The following is a 5,809-nucleotide window of genomic DNA, read 5'->3' as shown; positions in this document are numbered from 1 at the left end:
GCCAACGAGCGCCAAAAATAGCTGGACTGAGGAGAGAAGCCTGGGGTGGCCTTCTAGGGAATTGGCTTGCTGCACCTTGACCTTGGACTTGTCTCCAAAATTGTTAGAGAAGAGATTCCTGTTGTTTGAAGCCACCATTTTCTATGTGAGCCCAAGGAAGTGAACTTGTATGGAGATACAAATCCCTGTTATTAGACAGCCACGCTCCCTTCCCTTCCCTCTCTTCCTGGCTTCCTTTCTTCTTCCTGTGGTGCTGGTGATGGAAGCGTGACCCTTGTGCATGCCAGGCCAGTGCTCTCCCACTAGAGACCCAGCCCTCCTTCACCCATTTCTTCCTAACCTTCTGACTCACAGAATTTCATCTCTGAATCCCTGCTGTTGATGCACAGGAGGATTGTAGCTGAAATAGAAAATCTAAAACTAAGCCAGGGCCTTTCCATACACTCCTCAAGTTGAGGTCAAATCCCCTGGCACTGGACTTTTGTAATCTAATTGGGGAAAATTTCTGGTGTCTCATCTGGCTCCACAGAGCAGAACTCCAAGAATGAGCTACCTTGCTTAACTCAGGAGCCTTGGGTTTGTTTGTCACAGCAGTGTGCTTTTTCCCCTCCCAGAGCCATGGTGTGAGTTCCAAAACAAGCTGTAACGTAAGATGAGCACAGTAGTGCGAAGAAGGGGGATTTTGAATAATGCTAGTAGCAGGTGTGAGACTTACAAATGTGAGTACATTAATCAACTGGTTTTTGACACACAGAGAAAGAAATGAGAAATAAAGATGAACTTAGTAAAATTCAGTGGTAGTGGGAGAAGTTGCTACTCTAGCCTCAGACTTGAGACCTAACTGATAAAAGTCGGGAAAGAAGTCAGAGTCCTTAAATATCACAATCTAGAACTTTATAGCTGCTGGTGTGGTAGTGCATACTTATAATCCAGCACTCCGGAGGCTGGATTGACCCTAGCTCAAAATCAAAATGAAACAAAACAAATAAAAAATACCTTTTAATTCCCTTCAGTAAGAACAGAAAATGTAAACTATTTCCTAAGTCTGTAGAATATTTACAAGATGGAAACATCAATAAAGAAAACATTTTTTTACAGCCGGGCACCTGTGGCTCATGCCTGTAATCCCAGCTACTCAAGAGGCAGAGATCAGGAGGATCACAGTTCAAAGCCAGCCCAGGTAAAGAGTTCTCAAGAGCCTATCTCCAAAAACCCTTCACAAAGTATGGCTGGTGAAGTGGCTCAAGGTGAAGGCCCTGAGTTTAAGCCCCAGTACCACACACAAAAAAGACAACTTAAAAAAAATTATTAGGATGTGTTCATTGTACAGGATGGATTAGTAGTGACAACTCTGATTACTCTTATATTGCACATTTGTTACATTGCCCCATTGGATCTCCCCCTCAACCCTCTCCCCACCCCACTTTAAGCAATTGTAGGAGGTTTCTTTGTTCTATTTCACATAAATATATAAAGTTCATCCACCGTACACCATCACCTTAATCTTCTTCCTTCACCCTCCCCTCTCACAAGTACACACACTGTACCTATTTTACAGTCCTGTCTTTCATTCTTAATATCTAAGTTGATGTTCAAAGGCTGTCTCAAGGTATTCCCACATGGGTCTACTTTTCTTTGGTACAATCAACCCTTTCCATTATTTTTCTTACCCTTCCTGCCCTCTCCCCCCCATTATTCAACAGCTTTCAATACACATCTTTATATCCTCTACCTCCACAGATGCAATGTTTCATGACAAAGAAAACCTTATAATTAACCCCAAACACTAAAGATTGTATTTATTTATTTTTTAAACATATCAAACACCACAGAACAGATATTTATTGCTTTGGTAAAGATTTTTGGTTGTCATTCAATAAAATTTTAAGAAATAATAAAAAGCTCGCCAAAAGAATTCAACAGCCAGGGATTAAAGAAACATAGCAATAGATAATCCTTGGATCATGGAGAAAAGTTGAAAGGAAAAAATGACAAACTTTCCTTAACATAGTGAAAAAGCAATGATTATGCACATCGTGGTGGTACATGTCTGTAATCCCAGCACTAAAACCATGTAATAGCAAAATTGTTGCCTCAGGTGTCCTTGCTGATAATGAAGACAGATGAAAGTCATATACTTTCAGTCTATTGAAGAGGAGGAACATTGAAATAAACGAAGGGAAGCCTAGAAGAAGGAGTTCATCAGTAATGAAATATAAAGCAAAAATCTAAAAGGCACTCAGACTCCTAAAAAGTACTGACACCCTGCTGGGCTCACAATTTAATGTCAATAGAAAAGCCCATGCAGAGAGAAAAAAAAAAACGAAAAGCCTGGCACCTGTCTTCCATTTTATATATGTCTTTGCAGTCACTTTGCAATCACCTTGGATTCCAGAAAGACAGGTAACATCCTCTTGGCAAGGGACAAAAACTACACCAAACAGTAGACCTTCCTCAGGATGGACCACCTGCCTGGCTCCAGTTAACAACTCCAGAGCCTCTCCCAGAATATGGACTGAGATATTGATCAGCCAGAACACACCTGTGACTGGGACTGTTTAACTATGAATCCCTTTGTCTCCTGCCCTCTTTCTTTTATCTACTTAAACCTATAGCTCATGTCTGTACCCCAAAGATGGCTGAAGATGGGCTGAGTGCTTACTCTCCTTCTTCCTACGATATGTCCCGAGCTGTGTAATAAACTCCTTTCTCTGTCTTCGCTATGCCTCTTTATTTGTTGCTTAGGGGTGAATGGCTGGACCTGGCTTATGGAATCTCAGGAATTTGGGCCTGGGGTCCAAAACTCTGCTTTCAGCTTTTGCGACCTGATCAGGAGCAAATGCATCCTTCAGGCACCAGGCACTGCAGCTAGTTGACTCTGGATGGAGAGAAAAGATGGAATTCTGGCAGCTGCTGGAATTACTTTTATTCCAGGGATATTTTTCATCCTTCCACTCCAGCCAGCATTGACTGCTTTTTATCATCATCTGGTGAGTCAGGGAAAGAGCATCTGTACTGCAGGGTTCCTGAAGTCTGTCCTAAGTGAGCTCTTCTTGATTGGTGAAACTTGGGCATTCACCTTCCTTTCCCTTGTTGTCTGGAGGCTCTTTTGGGCCATTTGAGGTTCTTCTGAATCATTTCAGCTTTTTGCCATTTGTCTGAAAAGGAATTTTGGGCCCTTGTTCAGAGGATTCTCTGAATATTTGGGGTCATTTGAAAATTTCATGCCAGCCATTGGCAGGGGAGGAATGTATAGTAACAGAGCATTTGTGTTGGAGTTCTCCTTGTCCTTTTTGTGGAACCCCTGATGCCCTCTCCAATAATGCACAATTGGACCTAGCTTTTCTTGTCACTTGTACAGGCCATTTGTTTTGACAAGAAATCTGAAATTTTGTGATCTTTGTCTTGTTCCACTGTTGTTTGTGCTCTTTTGGGATGTTTGAAGCTTAGGCCATTTGTATTTGCAGACAGAGAAACGTGAAGAACCAAATAGCAAAGAAGCAACACAAAATACGAGGACCAGGGTTTGTGGGAGATCTCTCTTGCAATTTGTGTGACCATGGGACATACTAAGTCTATAACAGCTTAAGAATGAAAAGTGTTAAATCCACCTTGCCCCCTAGTTTAGCTGATTAGCATACTAAGAAAGAAAAAGACAGTGTCTAACAGTACACTTGAAACTAATGGAATTATTTTTGTGCATCATTGTGCATATCTTGTGTGTGTGTCTATTATTGTATTTCTACAGTGGTTGGCTTATTAAAGGGTAAAATTCTGACAGTGGCAACAGTCTAATTGGAGACAGAGAATGACTCAAAATGTTCCCTGGCTTCAGCTGTCAAGCCTCGCAAAATGAGTCCTAAAAGAACAGCATGGGGCACGTCTCAATCTGCTTCTGGAATTTTGAGAAATAACTGGACAACGTACTTGTGGCCACTAACTGAATTTTTGCATGTTCTTGAGCTCTTGAAACTGTCACGCTTAAGTTGACATTTCTGGCCTGCCGAACTTTTTTGCATACACCTGCATATAAACATCTTTAGGATGATTCTTACTGCGGAGTTAACGTAAAGGAGCTGTTGCTTCTGTTCTCTTCTCTCTCATCCACATTTTGCTGCATTAAAAAAAAGAAAAACTCAGTTTTTCAAAGTTCATATTTTAACCACATCTAACTAAAATGCAGGTATTGAAGAATTATCTAAAATGCAGGTATTCAAGAATTATCTTACTGTATGGACAGTAAGCTCAGTCTGTTTCATTTTGTCACAAGTGTAATTTGCATTCAACTCTCTTTTATGCTTGGATCTAGTAACAAATGTGTTCTTGTAAATTGCTGTTGTGTAGCAAAACAGTTTAAGATTGCCTTTTTTCCCAGGTCTATATTAAAATAAAGGGATAATCAGAGTATTTTATTTTATTGAGAAAGGAAATAATTTTGTCTACGGAATGTCAGGATCTGCCCTACTTCCTTCTGGGTGTTTATCAAAAGGAGTTGAAATGAGGATGTGAGAGTCAGGCATCTGTGTTCCCTGTTCACTGCATCACTGTCCACGACAGCCAGAAGGGGGATGAATGCGGTGTCCATCACGACGGGTGGATGGAGTATTACTCAACTCAGAAAGGTGAACACTGTATAATCTTACTCTTATTTGCAATCTAGAAAAGCCAAACTCACAAGCACAGGGCGGAATGGTGGATGGCAGGGTGGGGGAGGGCAGAGCAGTTGTGAAGTTTCGGTGGCAGTGTGAGTAAGTTCTGGAGCCCAGCTGTGGCTGCAGTCCACAGTCACCAACACTTCACCTTCACCGTGCACTTGACATTCACCAGTGTTCTCTCTGCAGAAGAAAAGGACAAGAAGTACAAGAAGAGGAAGAAAATGGTGGTCAGCCCAGGTGATGGGTTAAGTAGCTTTGTTGTGATCAGTTTTGCAATGTGTATGTGACCAAAAGGTCATTCCTTGTGTGCACTGTACCTCAAACAAACAGAAAAAATATGTGAGGAACAGAAAATATTCTCTAATTATCTGAGACAAAGGGCTAAGTTAGTTCCTCCCCCCCCCTCTGTTTCTCTCTTTTCTTTTCTCTCTCCCCCTCCCTCTCTCCCTTCCTCTTTCTTTCTCCCTCTCTTCTTTCTTTCTCTCTTTCTTTTTTTGTCTTCCTCTCTCTCTCTTTCCCTCTCTCCCTCCCTGCCTCCCTTTCACTTTCTCTTTCTCAGGGTATTTTTATGTACTCCACCTGCTTTACTCCCTTGACTACAGAGATTACAGGTGTGGCTTTATACCCAGGGTTTAAGAAAAGAAAATAGAAACAATTTCAATGGCAAACATCTTGTAGAAAACATCTTCATTTTACTGATAATAGCATAAATGAAATGTGTTTAACATTTTTTTTGATGGCACTGGGTCTTGAACTCTGGGCCTCTTGCTTGCTAGGCAGGCACTCTACCACATGAGCCATACTCCCACTCCTTTTTGCTCTGGTTATTTTGGAGATTGGGACTTTCTTTTTGCCCCATCTGGCTTGGACCATGATCCTGCTATTTCACAATTCCCGCTGTCACTGGGATGACAGGCATGTACCACCATGCCCAGCCTTTCTCGGTTGAGGTGGGATCTAGTGAATTTTGCCCAGTGGCCTTGAACTGGGATCCTTCTGATATCAGTTTCTCCAGAAGGTAGGATTACAGGCATAAGCCACCACACCCAGCCCCATTTCACGTTCTTCCCAACACCCACACTCACTCACATGAGGAAGACTTCAGACAGTGAGCTCAACACCCACGGAAGCCAACTTACTAACAGACAAAATGA

Source organism: Castor canadensis, chromosome 14 (assembly GCF_047511655.1).
Source record: "Castor canadensis chromosome 14, mCasCan1.hap1v2, whole genome shotgun sequence".
Classification (NCBI taxonomy): domain Eukaryota; kingdom Metazoa; phylum Chordata; class Mammalia; order Rodentia; family Castoridae; genus Castor; species Castor canadensis.
Note: the sequence above shows the minus strand (reverse complement) of the source record.